General features: G+C 41.5%; 1 pseudogene; it reads right to left on the reverse strand.

The window, feature by feature from the left end:
• LOC139446669 (uncharacterized) overlaps nucleotides 1-14,177 on the reverse strand; it is a 48,506-nt pseudogene extending 34,329 nt beyond the window's left edge.
• Between the last annotated feature and the right edge of the window lie 6,992 nt (nucleotides 14,178-21,169).

Consider the following 21,169-nt stretch of genomic DNA (forward strand, 5'->3'; position numbering starts at 1 on the left):
GAAGAAAACACACATACACACACAGGCACACGCACAAAGTGAATAACACACACACATACACACACATGCACAAACACACAAAGTGAATAACACACACACCTTAGTGGTGTGGAAATATGTGGATCCTACATTGCCTAGCCCATTGAGTTGATATTTCACTTGCATAAGCACATAAAATGAATCATGCTTGCCATAAAAGGCGACTAACGGGGTCGGGTGGTCAGGCTCGCTGACTTGGTTTTGTCTGGTCAAGACTCGATTATTTACAGACCGCCGTCATATAGCTGGAATATTGCTGAGTGCGGCGTTAAACAACCAACCAACCAACCAACCAACATAAGATGAATCACTCTCTGGCACACATAAGGTGGTTCCACCCTGGCATTTACATATGACATGGATAATTTACTTCCTTACACACAGCGTGGGGCACTCACACATTAAGTGACTTTCTCATCGCAACACACACAACGCGAATCATTGAGGCACGCAAGTTGGATAACTTACTTGGATACCAAATAAAGTGAATATGTCATCGCTACACACAAAACGTGGACCCATGTGATGATTCCGGGTTAGAACTGGTCCCCATCAACCTATGCTGGTTGTAAGAGGCGACTATAATGGATCGGGGGGACAGGCTGACTACAGGTACCACGACGGCGTAGCCTGTTGCTCACAATATCGATCATTGGATTGTCTGGTCCAGACTCGATTATATACAGGCTCCTATCACACGTTAAACAACAAACAAACAAACACAACATGGATCACTGATACATCCACGGCAAGCTTACTTGTGTGAATCCCTCATCTGTACACACAACATGGATCATTTATTGCCACACACATAGAGTGGAAGACTCACTTGCATACACACATAAAGTGAATCACCCATCTCCAAACACATAAGGCCATACACCCAAAGCGGATCGTTCACTTACACACATGCACATGTAAACGTGCTCTTGCTCACACTGTAATGTATGCAGACATCGTGGCACTCATACGCTTCATTCGCCAACCCTTCCCCAGCTAGTCAAACATTTTAGGAGGTACCTGTTTGGCAAATGGCCCCTGCATACCCCGGACTGCATCCGTCTGGACAGAAGCCGTTGACAGTGTTACACACAGTATTCACTTTACAGTGTCCACAGTTCTGGACACAATCCTGTCCAAACGTCCCCAGTCCACATTCTAGTAAGAGAAAGAAAAACAATATTCACTGATGAAAGATCTCGACTTTAGGAATCGATATGTGGGATCACCTGGGAAATGCAGATATACGGAAACACCAGAGCAACACAATTAAAGCACGTTAGTACCATGTTTGTACATATACACGTATAGTCTGGAAGTTAATTTAAGATACCGACGTTTACTACAATATCTGAAAAACTATTGGAGCTACTTCAGTCAAAGTTGGTATGAGATTATTAAACAGCCATACATAACTGGATATTACATTTAAAGACAATCGGTGCATGAATAAAAATCTGTCTATTCTACATATCACTATATTTCATCAACAACCAGACCGATTCGTCACGGGTGGAACAAGCATTCATTGTAACAGCCATCTGCATAATGCTACCCCTGCGTCACAGGGCCATATGACACAGTTGAACCAATCAACTCAACTCGAAATATAGTTATAGCTAAATAGACAGATTTTATATATAAAAGAGGACAAAAGGCCCCGTGTCTATTTTCTATGTTAAATATTAAGGTATATCGTATTAGACATGCATGTGTTATAAGTGTTGCGACTTGCAACTCCAATTGAGAAATGTTGTGCAACAACTGGCGACAGACTACTTTGCATCGGTAATAATATAACGAATTGGACCCCCTTTTATCACCCTTCTAACATTGGTCATACTATTAATGATACACTTAAAGACGCCCGAATGCCAGATTTATCCTGATTGCGGTTCATGGACTATCAGCACCATATCTGTGAACGTGGGTTTCACAAAGTGGTAAATGTCTAAAACCTGCATCACTTCAGGCTTTCCCCTCCCAAAAGCTTTTCAAAGCGGCGTCATGATCACTTACTTTCTGCATGCACGTCTCTCTAGATCTCCTTACATTAGGTACGGTCGGGTAGCCTAGTGGGTAAAGCGCTGGCGCGTCACGCAAAAAAGACCCGGGTTCGATTCCCCACATGCGTACAAAGTGTGAATCCCGCCGTGATATTGCTCGAATATTTCTAAAAGCGGTGTAAACTCATTCACTCCTAAAATTGCTTCACATGTTATAGTGATATCGGTATCCATGGCTTGCCATCACATATCAAACGTCAGGGACAATGTCACATATCTCTTGATGTGAAACGGTACCAGTATGCACCAACTTTATTACATATTAAACATTGGTCAAACGGTATATGTTCCTGTCACGCCAAAGACAAAACCAATATCGTTTATAAAGTCGTGTTTTTTACTTGTGCACATACGCTTCAACAAATGTGGAGCACACATAAACGGCCACTTGGAATTCCATGGGATGGGGTGGGGTGCGTGTTTGTTTTGTACCAGCAAATGACTTGACCTCGAATATTTCGGGAAATAAATGTTTGTTTTTTGTTGTTTAACGCCGCACTCAGAAATATTCCAGCTATATGACGGCGGTCTGTAAATATTCGAGTCTGGACAAGACAATCCAGTGATTAATATCAAGAGCATCGATCCACGCAACTGGGATCGATGACATGCAGCAACCAAGTCAGCGAGCCTGACCACCCGATCCCGTTAGTCACGATTTGACGACAAGCATGGTCGCCTTTTAGGGCAAGCATGGGTTGCTGAAGGCCTATTCTACCCCGGATCTTGCCCAGAAATTTTGTTTTGTGAAAATAAAAGTCTCATCGTTTCAAAGAAAATAGTGTGTGTCTTTAAGGAGTGATCGGAAAAATATTCGTTTGCAACAAAACTACATCCACAACAAGCAACTCCCACCCCTTCTCTCTCCACCAGAAGAAAGGGGCGGTCCCTAAGTCCCAAAGATAGTACAATCGCAGAACGCTTACCTGTATTGCACGTCACGCCCGTCCAACCAGCTTCACAACCCTGGAAACACCTCCCAGACACCGTGTCACATATGTCCCCGTTGCGACACCGTCCACAAGCAAACTGGCAACTGGTACCATACGTCCCGGCATTGCAAGCTAAACACACAAAACCTAAATTATCAAGTATTACGTTTAAGATCTTAGTGTGCCCAACATAATAGCATATAATTCAGGTTTGGGTTGAGTGAGTTGGTTTAACGCCGCCTTAAAACAGTATTTCAGTTATATGACGGTGTGTCAGCTTGATGTTGGGAGAGTCCCCGAAGTAATGCAAATATCAGGCGTTTATAGGTGATGTGAAATGGGGTTTAACGTCGCGTCCAAGATTATTGCACTTATATATGTGTGTGTTTGTGTGGCTGCTTGTTCTAGTCCGGACTGATGCCGATTTATAGTGCTAGCTCACTGAGATACCATGCCGCAGTTGAACATGAATACCCCACTCAGACACAGTATACTGACTCCGAGCCGACCAGTCCTTGTTTTAGCCCCTTAATGCCGACCGCCAGACAAGATAACTAAAAGTACCATTTTTTAACGTCTTTTGGTATGACGCGGCCGGCGATCGAACCCCGAACCTTCAGCTCTCCGGGCGGACGCTCTACCTCTAGACCACGGAGGCGGACTCAGGCGTTTATAACTTTGTATGGGTATTGTGCTGTCAAACCAAGAAATATAGTCAGGGGGAATCTTGAACTGGAGCCGATGTCCATAGGTCTTTGCCATGTCTAAGACAGGTAACCCACCACAGCGAATTCCGGAGCATAAGACGACAGGGGCCCCTTTCCCGTTTTTAAGTTAAAAGTTGATTTACAGATTATTTTCCCCAATACTGCATAACGTAAGTGATCGAAACACAAAACAAAACAAATCACATTTAAGTTATTTCTGAACAAAATGTCTGTAGGTTAAGATTTCTGTATTCTTAATCCATCTATTTTTTTCATTACGTAATTCAAAGGATTTTTTTGTCGAGATATTTAAAAATGAAATCCATAGTTATATAAACCAAGACATATAAAGCCCCGAATTATTGAGTGTGGTAATACATAATTACATAATTAAAATGTATGGTGTCTACAATAGGTGCCTGGATTAAATAACATAGCCATAGACTTGTGTGCCTAGTGCCCGATAACCTCAGTTTATATAGTAGAGATCACAGATAACATATGTGGTAGGCTCGAACATTACTTGCGTCGTTTCGACCGCCTCCGTGGTCCAGTGGTAGAGCGTTCGCCCGGAGAGCGGAAGGTCCGGGGTTCGATCCCCGGCCGCGTCATACCAAAAGACGTTAAAAGATGGTACTTGTTGTTACCCTGTCTGGCGGTCGGCATTAAGGGGCTAAAACAAGGACTGGTCGGCTCGGAGTCAGTATACTGTGTCTGAGTGGGATATTCATGTTCAACTGCGGCATGGTATCTCAGTGAGCTAGCACTATAAATCGGCATCAGTCCGGACTAGTACAAGCAGACACACACACACACACACACACACACGTGCGTGCACGTCGCTATATAAGTGCAATAATCTTGGACGCGACGTTAAAACCAATTTCACCTCACCTCACCTCACATGCGTCGTTTCATGATATGAACTCATCATCAGCTTTTCTCCTGTGTTTCATGTGTAAAGAATATAGACCAGGCAATGCAGTCAGTACATCAGAAAATAAATAGTTTTACTGTATATTTACGTGTTGAACACATCGTTCCGGAAAAGCCCGGTGCACACCCATTTGGACATGCTCCTGTCTGCTTGTCACAAGGCTGCTTGTTCCGACACGACCCACACACTGAAGCGCATTGAGGTCCAAATCGCCCATCGCTACATTCTGAAAGAAGAGTGTCTTTCAAATTATGGATTGCGTCATGTTTGTGATGAATAAAGAATTGTTGGAAGAATTTTGAAAGAGTTTGAAAGAGATATCTCATAAAAAGTAGTGATTTATCTCGGGTTTACTTTTTTCTTGTTTGTTTGTTGTTTAACGCCGCGCTCAGCAATATTCCAGCTATATGACGGCGGTCTGTAAATTATCGAGTCTGTACCAGTCAATCCAGTGATTGACATCATGAGGATCGATCCACGCAATTGGAATACGATGATATGCATCAACAAAGTCAGCGAGCCTGACCACCCGATCCCGTAAGTTGCCTCTTACGACAAGCATAGTCACCTTTTACAGCAAGCACGGGTTGCCGAAGACCTATTCTACCCCGGATCTTTAGGGGCCACATTTTTCTTGTACATGAATTTATTGACCCAGGCTTATACAATGAATATAGATAACAAGCCATGATCAGACATGGGGATAACTTTTTAAATCAGATCCTGTCAGCTATTGTCACCATAAAGATTCCCATGACAACGCACTCCGTAATTTAAACCAAGTTTTAATATTAATTATGGCATGTATAAGGAATATATCAAATTTAAGCCAGTTATGAACTTCATAAGTGAATAAAGAAATACACGTACATAGATGTGTTCAAGTTTGTATTTTGTAATGAAATATCCTAACATTGTATCTCCAACATACCGAACTACGAGCACGAATGCTACTATAAGATGCCACGTCGTGGCATGTGGAAGGATACAATGTCCATGCACAGCGACAAAAATACATACGTGTGTTGCACTTCGGCGTGAAGAATCCCCCAGCGCAACCATTTGGACACTCTCCTGTCGTCTTATCGCACACCACCCCATTCAAACAGTTGCCACATACAGCGGAGCAGTTGATGCCGTAACGGCCGTCGGCACACACTAAAGCATAACCATAATCATAAACACATGAAAATCAATTATTTGTTCATTATAGATTCGTGGTATGTCACAATGTAATTAAAATAAAAATACTTAAAATACTTTAATGCTGATATCGCGGATGTATCATTTCTACAGCGTGCGTTAAGCTTTTGATATATATATACCCTTATGGAATCGTCCTGCCGGCAACGGTTGAAAGGGTTCCCGTGTTATAGCTTTGGTTCAAAGGTTATATTACCGTGTAGTATTTCGTCATAGCAGAGGTGATAACGTTCAACAATCCTAATCCTAATTTAAGCATATCATTGAACTTGAAGGTCTCCGTATTGTTGTACTTGTCATTATTTTGCATTCAACTAATCCTTTACCTTCACAGCCACCATATGATGACTGTCATTATCCCATGTTCAACTAATCATTTACCTTCACAGTCACCATAAGATGACTGTCATTATCCTATGTTCAACTAATCATTTACCTTCGAAGTCAACCAATTCTAGCCCTTTACCTTCACAGCCACCATATGGTAACTGTCATTATCCTATGTTCAACTAATCCTTTACCTTCACAGTCACCATATGATGACTGTCATTATCCCATGTTCAACTAATCCTTTACCTTCACAGTCACCATAAGATAACTGTCATTATCCCATGTTCAACTAATCCTTTACCTTCGAAGTCACCATAAGATAACTGTCATTATCCCATGTTCAACTTATCCTTTACCTTCACAGTCACCATAAGATAACTGTCATTATCCCATGTTCAACTAATCCTTTACCTTCGAAGTCAACCAATTCTAGCCCTTTACCTTCACAGCCACCATGTGATAACTGTCATTATCTCGCGTTCAACCAATCCATACCTTCACAGTCACCATGTGATAACTGTCATTATCTCGCGTTCAACCAATCTTTTACCCCCACAGTCATCATATGATAACTGTCATTATCTCGCGTTCAACCAATCCTTTACCTTCACAATCACTATATGATTACTGTCATCAGTTGCAGTCGTACTTACTAATGTCAATTCTTTGTTTTTTACGTAATAACTGTATGGCCAAGATATGCTAAATTGAGTTATACCATTAACATATGTACAATTAATTCTAGTGTTTTAGCTTTACAACGGCCACACGGCAACCACAGGTCTTTGAAAGGCATTTTGAAGTGATAAACATAAGAAAGATAATTTATGGATGTCAAATTCTTTATTATGAGGAACACAGCGTTTCGGAGTATTTGCTTACTCCGTTATCATAACGGACTATCATAACGGTTAGAACTAGTCTTCAGCAACCCGTAAAAGGTGACTATGCTTGTCGTAAGAGGCGACTAACAGGATCGGGTGGTCAGGCTCGCTGACTTGTTTGATGCATGGCATTGTATGCTCATCGATGCTCATGATGTCAATCACTGGATTGTCTAGTCCAGACTCGATTATTTACAGACCGCCGTCATATAGCTGGAATATTGCTCCGAAACGTTGTGTTCCTCATAATAAACAAGTTGACTTCCATAATTTCTCTTCCTAATGACAACCACAGTTATTTCGTTCTTAGTCAACCCAAGCTGCCCCCTTACCTTTACAATCCACGTCACCATAGCCATCTGGACATCCAGAAGGACAAGCACCATTGATCTGGTTACATACAGGGTCACTCTCCTTGCATGTGCATCGCTTCTCGCACCGGACACCATACCAACCATCTCCGCACACTGTTAGTGAACACATGGTGTAAGTGTGTGTATCTGGGTGATACGCTACTGTAGACACAATTAAAACTTTATCCCTTGCAGAATATAATCATAGCAGGTCTGAACCAACCTCTAAAAGTATATCGTTCACGCCATCGGGATACGATACTACTCAACCAACCTTAACGCAGCTGAAAGGTCTCAAAGCATAAAGTGATCCTCAGCATACTCAGCATAAAGTGATCCAACTTATTTGTCTCATACGACAAGCATGGCTACGCTGGACCAATTCTGATTTGGAATACTGGATGCCTTCATGTCACCAAAAACGCTCTGAATTAGTATTATATTCTTAAAACCAACTTTATTTCAACTTTGGCGAGATACATAATATTATTGAAAAAGAAAAGTGTTTTGTTTCCACTCACCGTTGATCTCTATCTCACAAACTGATAGATATCTATCACGAGGCAGGTTCAGGGTGATTTTCCTCCCTACCAGTGTTGAAGAACACGGTATGTCAACTGGCAACGTGGCTGTGGTGGAGGTGTAACACACATCGTCATCGACAAGGATTTGAAGACCTTCCAGTGAGTCTCCTGGTGAAGAAGAAAATCAGCACAAGGACATTCCAATTCTACTTTTAGCAACATCCCAAACATATATCATCGCAGTACTTATGTTTCTCACATAGTAACCATTTTGGGAATCGAACCTAAATCGTCTACATGGTAAGTTAGTATGCATGGACCGTGTTAGTGGGGCATCCACGTTAAAATGTATCTCAGCGGGTTAGCACTATAAAACCGGCATACGTCCGGGCTAGACACACACGGACACTCACACACACACGTACATATAAACACACACGTGCATGCACGTCGCAATATAATAATATTGAACCCTCATTCTCACCCCCTCGTATCATATGCAAAGACACATTCTGAAAAAAGACAAATTAAGAGAAAAATACAATCACGGAGAACTGTAAGGTCCTTCGCTCGAATCATAGCTACCTGTGGTAGGAAAATATGCTCTAATGCCAGCTATCCGGTGTGTTGAAGGTAGTAATACTGTGAAGTATGTTCCGGAAGTGTATCGTAATGTCCGAGAACAACTTCTTATGTCACTCGGTGTCACCCTTCCATCTACGGCAAGGTAACCGCCGGCGGAACTGACAAAGTTTCCCAAAGCATCATACTCAACGTACACTCCTTTCTGTTGGGTGGTTTGGGAGTAAGCTACATTTTCTGGAAACAGAATTTTATTTTATGTTAAACTCATAACATTGCCTGACATCAGACTGTATTGAAATGAAGGTAAGGCGTTATTCATCTACAAAAAACATATTTTCCTGTAACCTCATATTATAATACTCAGTGGAATTATAATGTTCAATTACAGAAATATCACAGTGTCATTTTGAATATATACTGAACAGCATTGAAAACGCACCACCATGAAAATGGATGTATTTTTATCCGGGCTTAAGTCATATGAAAATATATAAGTGAATGAGAAATATACGACGTTCTGGACGGAGCATGAAGAAGAACAGCTCGTCAAAACACATTCCTAATTTTTTTTGTGAGCGAAATCGCCAAAACGCAACAAATTGCGTGCACATCATGGAAAACGTGTTTTGTTTCACGGGAAGCATGCAGACTATGGCTATAAAAGACAGACTTTTAAAAGCCACATCACTTGTTGCTGCAGACGTAAAGGGTACTGACACAAGAAATGCCAAGATTAACAGCAGAGGAACGTGAACGTGCCTTGGGCAAGCTTCAAGTTGGTACGTCAAGTAGAGTCGTTGCACAACGGTTTCAATGCCATCATTCAACAGTCCTCAGGCTACTGAGCAGATACCAGCAGACAAGAACCACCAGAGATCGACCACTTCCGGGTCAACGACGTGTCACTACACCACGTCAGGATCGCCATATTGTTCATCGGCATCTTCGTGATCGTACACTTCCGGCTACCAGGACTGCAGCAACCGTACAAGGCCGACGGGGTTGATCAGCGCTGACACCGTACGTCGACGTCTCCGCTCAGCAGGGCTACGTGCTCGACGTCCATATGTTGGAGTCCCGTTTTCATTTACGGAATGCTTACTGCGAGTGTGGCATCGACGTGGAGAACGTTACCACAATGACTGCGTTGTTCTGACAGATCGATGGGCGGGGCGGGGGGGGGGGGGGGGGGGGGGGGGGAGGTGGGGGGGGGGGGAGTGTCATGGTTTCGGGCGGCATCAGTCATAGCCATCGAACAGAGCTCCATGTTTGTCGTGGAAGAGTTAATGCCCTTTACTACAAGAATAACATATTGGCAAATCACGTCATCCCAATCTTTCATCAGCACAAGGATATGCACACCTTCCAGCAAGATAATGCATGCGCGCACACAGCACGTGTTTCAACACAGTACCTAGCGAACAATAATGTGCCTCTGCTTCCATGGCCAGTCCTGTCACCCGATCTATCGCCAATTGAACATCTATGGGATTACCTTGGTCAACGCCTCTCACGTCGTCCGCAAGTACAGAACCTGAGAGAACTTGAAGATACACTACGTCAAGAGCGGAATGCCCCAGAACACTATTCGCAGACTTATTCGATCAATGAGAAGACGTTGCATGGCCTGCGTTGCTGCCAATGGCGGACATACCAGATATTGACTTTTCATTTTAACCCTATGTGTCTTCCTTACACTGATGACGTAAATGTAATTACTGTGTGGTATTACTGTTTCCTTTGTCGTCTTTCTTAATAATCCGTCTATGTCTGTTCTAATTAAAATCGGTCATTGCTCAAGCTGTTTTTGTAATATTTCAAGATGTACTGCTGGTGTGTTTTCAATGCTGTTCAGTATATATCAACATTTCACAATGAAGGTATTCGAATGGTATTTCCTCGGTCAAATATATCATATCTAATTAGATATGAAAATATAACAAGCACATATTACTGATTAGATACTTTAAACACTTGAGTCAAACTGTCACATTTTGGTTATCAATGTTGTCAAATCAACTCTGTTGAACCAGGAAAGGTACTCATAAATTACTATAAAATACATGAAGTTAATTTTTTTTGTCAACCCCATTGCTTGTTCAATTTGTTTGCGTCTCATTCACAAATTTACAAATAGTTTAATTGGGAACACATAATATATATATATCTATGTATACATAGATGCATACAGTACTAAAATCTATGTTTGGAGAAAACAGAACTTTTTATAGGTGAATGAGGCCAGGGTATTCATCATTAAAGGGTAATTTGTCAATTTACCCCCTCCATATGTGGAGGACGTTTCCAAATTTGACGCATCACTGACAAAAAAAATGTCCGATGCAGTTCCCTAGTTTGATTTGTACCATGTGTTCCCGTGTTTTTCTCACCTTTTCGATAACACCTGGTATCCTCACCACTTGATAGTGATTCATAAATGCATGCTTATGAGATAGTCTGAATTAGTACTGATAGTACAATTGGCCCTGCTTGTGGCAGAGATTTCTTATGAATATGGTAGGGGTTTTGTCGCTTTTATTTACAATAGTGTCTTTTCATAGAAAAAAAGGTGATGTAATTTTCGACATAAAGACGTAATTTCCTATGTAGAAAGGATATCGGTATAAATAGAGTTGGTGAAATAAAAGTCTGCCTCTTTAGCTTACGCGCTTGACAGTAGGGTCCCCACCAAGAAGTCTGACAAGGGGAGCATCCCTGTTCCCGGAAGGTACCACACTGGGTCGGGTTCAAGCAGTGGCATGTGTCTTGAGCTGTAACCAAACAAAGAATTAGAAACAATTTGAATGTTGCGTTAAGCTCACTCAACCATTCACCTATATGTCTGGAGATCTAAATATGAAAATTGTCATAGGGTCACGGGATCAGGGACAAACCCTTTAATAATTCTCCTTGACAAAATCGAATAATTACACATCCACATTTGTACTGCATGCATAACACCATCTGTATTATCAGAGTTATTATTATTAGGCCCTCATATACAACTTACACAAAGTGATTGTTGTTTGTAATCTGGAGTTGCAGTCCGTGACACCCACAGTGAGATATAAAACATTAAATGCTTTCAGATTTGGGGGCATTATTGGGTATTCGATGCTCAAAAGTTCATATAGAACCGACGGATCGGGGATTGAGATAAAAAGATGCTCATAGGAAAGGTTTCATACAATTACGAAGTGAAAAAAACACCGAAAGATTTCCGTTTTTTTTATGCCACTTAAAGTCTTTCAACACGATTGTAGCAGGCACGTCACTCATTTCACAATGGTAGATACATACGAAAGGTAGTCTGTCAAGGGGGCGGCAATGCTATATATTGGACGTATTTGAATTTGCCACTTGTCGTCTAGTTGATCAATGTGCACACTTAACAATTATTTGTGATAATGTATCATCTATCAGTATAATGAATCACATTTGCTTGTCGTAAACGATCCGGGGTAGAATAGGTCTTCAGCAACCAATGCTTGCAATAAAAGGCGACTGTGCTTGTCGTAAGAGGCGACTAACGGGATCAGGTGGTCAGGCTCGCTGACTTGGTTGATGCATGTCATCAATCTCAATTGCGTGGAGTGATGCTCATGTTGTCAATCACTGGATTGTCTGGTCCAGACTCGATTATTTACAGACCGCCGTCATAAAGCTCGAATATTGCTGAGTGCGGCGTTACTAAACAAACAAACAAAACAAAACATTTCGATAAAATGTCTAACTGTCTTTGTATTATTGGAAATGCACACGTAAATAAAAGCGACCAAACACATTTCCATATTCATAAGAAATCTCTGCCAAAATAGAAGCGACTGTGCGATTCCAGCTTCATCATGAGCATGTGTCTCGGAATCACCATCAAATAGTGATGATACTAGGTGTTCGCGAAAAGGTGAGCGTATCCTGCCCATCAACGATAAAACCAACGATTGTCCAATCTCACCCCGTCAGTGAAAATAACTAAGGCGTAATCTAAACAAAATCATATGCACATATCATTTACATGTATATAATAAATACACTAGCAAAACGTGTTCGACAGTCATGTACAGCACTGAATGACCAAGGTTTACCATAGCACAGTCAACGCGTGAATACAATGTCAAACCCCATGCTATTTATCCGCTCTGCGTGCGTCAAAAGAGAGCTGTCACACATTTCTTTACCTTGTGATTCGTGCATAATTCTTTCCCATGTTTTCCTATGTATACAGCTGACAGTATGATGGTGAACAGCGTTCTGGTGACCCGTTGACATACAAGAAACTAAGGTGGCACGAAGCCAGGGTGTGGATTGTGAATTGTGGTGTGAAACATGACGAATCAGTTTCGTTCATGCTCATGTGTTTATAGAGCAAAGTGTTTCTTTAGATTTTATAAACTATAAAGAATTCTCTGTAGTAGACGATAAAGAGTTGTTTTGTATGTAAGTATGTAAATGGGCCAAAAGACGAATAAAAGAGGTAAAACTAGAGTTGGCAGGCATTGCTTTTCAAACATTTATTGAAGTTATCTGTTTTTTTTATGAAGCATGTACCACATGACGTTGTGTCATGCATATGTACCTAAATTTGACCTAGATTTTGTGACGAATATTGCATATACTTATTAATATGAAGATAAACAGATGCGATTTCGTAGCGTAAACATCTCTGATGTACATTTTCCTCAGATCATAATCAAATAAATCAATTACATGCACACACAAAGAGATCGATTTATCTACCAAAAATAATGCTGTTCAGTGCAAAATGGTAACTATGTATAAATACTAGTATGTGCTATTATGGGCAACTGGGCCACATATAGACTATTGACTAAGGATATAACATATTTTGATTTATCGTTCTTGATCAATTCAGGTTAAGAAACATATATACATAGCCGGTATTTTTGTCGATGTCTTACATCTACTAGTGAGGGATATTGCTGAGAGCGGCGGTAAACAACAAACAAACAAACTATGGAGGGCTTGTGTCATGTTTACTGTTATAAATCAACTATCGATCTGGTCTTGTTTTCAGAAGAAATTTATTCATTATCGTTCAATTATTGTTTGTTTTATTATCATTGACGTTTCTATCATAATTCATATAGTAGACTCAAATGCTTGCATATGATATGAATAATATGTGAAATCATAAACATTTAATGTAAGCATAACAAATACAACAGTTTACTGAAGAAAAGCACGTGTAACACGTGTTAGTTGTTTCGGAAGATGCGTTTAGAAAGGACCCTTTGTGATCATTTACAGAACGAATCATAACATAACTCAACACAGTAGAACGATATACACTACTCTATTGTGAAGGCCTATAACACCTACCATTTGTATCCAGTGACCACAACGCACCGAGAAGACAAACACTCCTGAGGAATATTGAACTGAATATATCCATCCTAAATGGCAACAAGAATCACATATTGAACTCACAGTGGTGTCGAAACATTACAGACTCAACCAGCGGTAATCACCGAAAACAATTTTAGTGGATGACACACTTAGCCCTCCTGAACCAGTTTCCATGATATCAATCTACGACACTACCTCCGTCGTATGGTTGAAACGTATGCAGAAATTAATAGTCGGTAGCATACAACCCTGCCACAACCCTATTCATACAGAGCCGTGCGCGGTAGGTGTGTACTGACAACAGAAAACGTCAACGGATTCAATGAAGAAGCCGGATTATATTTTCAAACAGGTTTACGACGGTGTTAAAGTCTGGGTTATTTTCCGGTTTACTGAACCTTTTCAAAGTGAGTCCGATAATAATATCAATACGTTTGGTACAGGTATTCAATCAAGTTCTTGAGTCATTTCATGACAGAAATTTGCATGTATGCTTTACCATCAAATACTCTTGTAGAATGTATACAAATGAATGTTAAAAGCATTTAATAGAAGTTATCATGTGAATCGTTATGACTGATATTATTTTCAAATTTAGAGAATGATCAGAGATACCTTTGAGCACTAATAGTTAACGGACTTCACCCAATAGGGACAATATGGCGCCGCACGAGTGTGAGTGAGTGACTAGGTTGGTTCAAGCGCCAATTCAATATTTCAGTTTTATTACGGTATGACAGCGTAATGTTCGGGGGTAAGTGACGTGGGTCGTGGGCGTTTATGGTTTGTTAACTAACCCACGAGCACGGATACGTTGCTGATAAACCAAATACGTTTCAGGGTGAAAACGGGATTCAAACTCACGATCGGCACATTCTGGCATGACTAAGCATGCAACATTTGACCACAGAGCCTACCGTTCACCGGGTTTAGCTGAAGCACAACAGTTATGTTAGTATTGTTGAGTACATATTTTAGCAGCTGCTAATCAAAGATCAATTACTGAAAACTTTCCATATCGTTAATTATGCGAAGAGGTGAATGAGTGAGGGGGTATGGTTTTACGCCACTTTTACCAATGTTTCGGCATTATCACGGCGAGGGACACTAGACATGGGCTTTACACATTGTACAAAGGTGGGGAATCGAAACTGGGTCTCGGCATGACGGGCGAACGCTTTTACCACTAGGCTACCCACAGCCCGAGGCGAAGTAGAACTGCCGAAGAGAATATATTGTAATTACATCACACATATCAGAAATAAAAAAAAATAAGACAATTATTTTAATTGCTGTAGTTGTTGTGACAGTGATGTAGCGTAGTGGATGAAGGGTTCGTTCGTCGGGGTTCGATTCTCCACATGATTCTCCACATGCCCATATGTAGTGTCCCCGGCGTATGACTGGAATTGATCTAAAAGCAACATGAAACCATACACACTCATTCATTCAGATGTAGGGGGCACGGTGGTCCAGTCGTCTAAGGCGCCGCGATTCGCTGTGCAGAATTGCGCCCCTTGGACACGTCAGAAACCTATGATTGTGGGTTCGAATCCCGGTTCGTCCCGATTATGTTTCTATGTGTGTCAGCACCATACCCATGCTCGTGGGTTTCACAGAAGTGGTAAACGTCTGAGACCTGCATCACTTCGGGCTTTCCTCCCACATTAAGCTGACACGCCGTGATATGACTGGAATACTGTTAAAAGCGGCGTTAAACCCAACTCACTCACTCATTCAGATTTGGAATATGAAACCATTAGAAAAACCATTAAAAACTATGATGTACCCACAAACAGTTTGAATGTTCTCTTACATAACACAAGGTTTACGAACACCCAGCATACCAATGAAACGTAAAGTGTTTTCTCGTCAGTGTCGCTTTAATGGATTACAGACGTTTGCTTCCCAAGGTATTGCTTGACTGGTTGTCAACAAGTGACACTGAGCCCGACAAAACATATCACAGTACAATATTCATGATTCGGCCATGAAAGAGTTTTATAACAGCTTCAAACCCCGCTTTGAATGGGTGTGAATGTATTGGTTTGCGGGTTAGATACAATGGAGACAAAGTACATAGAGCAATTGGTGAATACACGTAAGAAGACCAGCAAACACATGTGAAAACGAGAAAGGTTTATTCTCTGCTAGTCTCGTGTTAACACAGAGGAGTATTGTGCTGCAAGTGTTATAACATTACAATGATTTGCACTTGTTTTTATCAACTTACTTTTATTGGGGGGCACGGGTGGCCCAGTCGTCTAAGGCGCCGCGATTCGCTGTGCAGAGTTGCGTCCCTTGCGTCCCAAATTATGTTTCTAGGTTTTTCAGGCTGCTTGTACTAGTCCGGGCTGATGCCGGTTTATAGTGCTAGCCCTCTGAGATACCATGACGCAGTTTAACATGAATACCCCACCAGACACAGTATGCTGACTCCGAGCCGACCAGTCCTTTTTTTAGCCCAATAATGCCGAGCGCCAGACAGGGTAACAACAGCTTACAAACAGTGCATAAAGGGAGGCAATGAATGAAGTATTTCTTTTGCTGAACTTCATTACATAATGTGCGAATACGTACAAAGGATATAGTTTTGATCAATGTGAACTCATCATACGTTTATAAAAGCGACAAAACCATATTTGTTTGTTTGACCTTTGAACGTTGCAGTCAGCAATATGCCTGCTCTACGACGGCGGTCTGTAAATAATAGAGTCTGGACCAGACAATCTAGTGATTGACATCATGAGCATCGATCTACGCAATTGGAATACGATGACATGCATCAGCCAAGTCAGCGAGTCTGACCACCCGATCCCGTTAGTTGCCTCTTAGGACCAACACAGCCCGGATCTTCATGGGTCACAAAACCATACCGTTTAACGACTAAGCTTGTCGTAAAGGGCGACTAGCGGGATCGGGTGGTCAGGCTCGCTGACTTGGTTGATGCATGTCATCCATCCCAATTGCATGGATCGATGCTCATGATGTTAATCACTGGATTGTCTGGTCCAGACTCGATTATTTACAGACCGCCGTCAAATAGCTAAAATATTGCTGAGTGCGGCGTTAAACAAAAAAACAACAACAACAACAACAACGACAATGAATGTTTTATTCTTATATGTACATATATGAACATCATATGTCAAATGCACATGTACAATCATATATATCTTCGGTGAATATTCTGTGATTAAAACACCCATGGTGTGTATTAAATATCCAATCACAAAACAATACAACCAAAGCACTGTTAGTCCACTAAGCTGGGGTTGCCTCTGTGGAAGGAGTTGTATTCAGCCAAACCCACCATGTCGATGCACTGTTGTTCAGTCAACACCATGTCGCCGAGAAAACAGTCCCCTCTCTCGTTGACCCACGCAGGACAAGGGCGTGGTCGGGGAGGAATCACACCAGGGCCGGGGACAGGGGCTGTACAATAGACAGGAACCAGAGTGAGTGAGTGAGTTTGGTTTTACGCCGCTTTTAGCAATATTCCAGCAATATCACGGCGGGGGACACCAGAAATGGGCTTCACACATTGTACCCATGTCGGGATTCGAACTCGGATCTTCGGCGTGACTAGCGAACGCTTTAACCACTAGGCTACCCGACCGCCCCGACAGAAACCAGAAACCTCACAGTAAGATTCAATGCAATGTGTTTTCTATGTATATACTCAAAAGTATAAATAACTGTAATCATGTAATTTTACTGAAAACTAATGACATGTTTATGATGATATGGAAACTGATGTTTCAACTTCCACTTGTCATTGCCATGGGTTGTAGATGCTGAGTGAGTGTGTGAGTGCGTGCGTGAGTGAGTTGAGTCAGCTTGATGTCAAAGGAAAAAGCGGGTCTTACACGTTTGACACTTTGGTGATATCACGATGTCATATGTAGACTCGTAATCAGTGCGAATCGGGATTCGAACCCATGATCATAGTTTAGATACTAAAAAGGTCCGGGGCGGTCGAGTAGCCTAGTGGTTAAAGCGTTCGCTCGTCACGCCGAAGACCCGGGTTCGATTCCCGACATGGGTACAATGTGTGAAGCCCATTTCTAGTGTCCACCGCCGTGATATTGCTGGAATATTGCTAAAAGCGGCGTAAAACCATACTCACTCACTCACTAAAAAGTTTAAAATGAAACATCGTTATAAAAATGCGCTTTTCGAATTGGAATATTATGCATAACCTAACATGCTTTATACTGAGGGAGGTCGAAAATGACGTCGGCGGGGACCATAGTCATAAGATGTTTTCTTGGCCTTACGGGGAATAGCATACATTTCACTTATGTAAATGACACATAACATAGCTACACAGAATTGCAATGTAAAAACAGATGCTTAGTTGCTTTGATTAAAATTCAGAACATTAGAAATAAGGAGCGTATAAGTAAACATAATTCAACCTACACATTTAATTATTTAATAACGTCGCTATTTAAGTGCAATAATCTTAGACACGACGTTAAACCCAATTTCACTTCACTTCACCCTAATTATTTAATACCGTTAGTGTAAACATTAAAACACCTTGCAACAATATATTTTTTGTGGCAGGTAATTTCATTTTTTTCGACAGCCTGAAGTCTCTATAAATGTTTTCAAGATTTATCGGAGGCAATTGATCTTTTTGATAAAATCCCAGCACCCCCCACACCAAAATATGTATTTGTTGAATTCTTTACAGACATATGATTGTGAATCCGAATCGCGGTTCGCCCCGATTATGTTTCTAGGTTTGTGACCAGCATACCCGTGCTCGTGAGTTTCACGGAAGTGGTAAGCGTCTAAGACCTGCATCACTTCGGGCTTTCCTCCTACACGCTGACACGCCGCGATATTACTGTAATACTGTTAAAAGCGGCGTTAAATCCAACTTACTCACTCACTCATAGTGTGTAGCATATGTTGAATTCTTTACCGACCTATTTTGTTAATTTAATACATTGTATTAATAACATAGTATGTATATATTCATTCATGACTCTTAACAAACGGGGGGCCGCGATTCGCTGTGCAGAGTTGCGTCCCTTGGGCGCGCCAGAAAACTATGATTGTGGATTCGAATCGCGGTTCGCCCCGATCAGGTTTCTAGGTTTGTCAGCACCATACCTGTGCTCGTGGGTTTCACCGAAGTAGTAAACGTCTGAGACCCGCATCACTTCGGGCTTTCGTCCCACATTAAACAGACACGCCGTGATATAACTGTAATACTGTTAAAAGCGACGTTAAACCCAACTCACACACTCACAAGCAGTCTCCGAGTTAAACTAGACAGATAATACTTACGTGGCATTAGAACAGCACCTTGAACACAACCTGAAGAGTATGAACATGTCCAGTGTTACATGCATCGTTAGAGCAAATTTATTTGCCGGGTATAACTCCGCTTTGTACAGTAATTTAGTTCTATATACAACGTAAACACAAGAAAAACAATCCGTCTCGATCATCTGCCGGAACAGATTCAACTGGGCCGTAAAGGCAAAGCAGCGGTGAAAATGATATGAAGGAATCACTGAAAATCAGTCATGACACCTGGTGTTCGCGAAAAGGGTACACATTTTCTGCCCTACCGGTAGATACCACAGCGTGCTGCCTTGATGTATATGGAGGGGAAAAGGCCGAAATGATTCGGGTCGTCAACCTGTTCTTGTACGAGTATGGATTTGACACCGATAAACAAATGGTCATAATTGTGACGAAGATAGGATTTGATCTCACGAACAGCGGGTCCTGTCGCTGATTATAAGGGACGTAATTAGCAAAGCAAACCATCGTACCGTGGTACACGTGTGAGTTGGGTTTAATGCCTCTTTTAACAGTATTACAGTTATATCGCGGCGCGTTATCTTAATATGAGAGGAAAGCCTGAAGTGATGCAGGTCTCAGACGTTTAACACTTCGGTGAAACCCCCGAGCACGGATATGGTGCGGACAAACCTAGAAACATAATCGGGGCGAAACGGAATTCGAAACCACAATCATAGGTTTCTGGCGTGCTCAAGGGACGCAACTCTGCACGCCTTTTAAAGACAAGAGGTATTGGTTAAATATTTACCATGTTTCAGCATTTCTGGTAATTTCTATTACAGCTATTGTGAGTTACACTGACCATTGGGTTGTACCAGAACAAAATGTACATTTATTTCCATGTTTGAAGTATTACTGCAGTTATGCCCAGATGTTGGACAGAATATTCTTTATTCGAAAAAAGGTTAAGAGCGAACAATTCTTTTAGATTGATATATGAAATCTATGATTTCAAAATGACACAAGCTACATGCATTCTCAAGAAAATCATTTTAATTTTTACCCATTTTTCGAAATAAAAAACCCTAAATGCAGTATAAGGGATTGGTATATGGACATTGTGTTCATACTTGTTTCAAAGACTAAATGAAAAAGGTTGGCCAAAGTGACTGCTGAGTGTTGCCATACTTGGATGCAGGATTAAGCTTGATCTGGCCTTTATGACCCCCTTACATAAAAACCTCTTAACTCATACATCCCTGAAATAATTATTTCATAAGACGACGACTATCAATTATCAATTACGACTTCAACAATCTGTTCCACTCACTCACCTTTTGTCGATGTAAAAGGGATGACGTTTGCCTGTATTTGGTAAATCCCAAGAGTCAGGGTGAAGACGGCCGGGAGCATGTTCATCTGTAGGAATTGGGCAGGACAACGCAATATAATGTGCTGTGAACCAAAAACGGACACCGTAAGCCGGAAGCCCCACATTCTGGGCAGTTGCGGATCCAAGGGTGTGTGTGTGTGTGTGTGTGTGTGTGTGTGTGTGTGTGTGTGTGTGGAGGGAGGGAGGGGTGGGGTTGGGGGGTGGGGGGGTGGTGGGGGGGGAGGGAGGTGGGGTGTGTGTGTGGTTGTGTGTGTGCTGTCTGATGACATTTTGCATGCCCATTGCCTACCTTGAACACATTTTGATTTGGATGTTAAAGTAAAATTGATAATGGTTTGCATTTTGAGTTTGTGATTTTAAACACCCCCTCCCCACCAAAGTTTCAAATACCCCGAGTGGACTCTCCCCCATCCTCCTTTTTTAAAATCCTGTATCCAGCCTTCCGGTGCCGTTAATTGAACTTTTACTCATTAAATAAGCTTTTTAGCTGATGTCCTTTGTACTATAATATTCGACGTTAAATATAGCTTCTTGTATCCATACTGATGATTCGTAAATCGGGAAATTCGCCAACAAGTCAA

Source organism: Haliotis cracherodii, unplaced genomic scaffold, assembly GCF_022045235.1.
Source record: "Haliotis cracherodii isolate W230 unplaced genomic scaffold, xgHalCrac1.p SCAF_6, whole genome shotgun sequence".
Lineage (NCBI taxonomy): Eukaryota > Metazoa > Mollusca > Gastropoda > Lepetellida > Haliotidae > Haliotis > Haliotis cracherodii.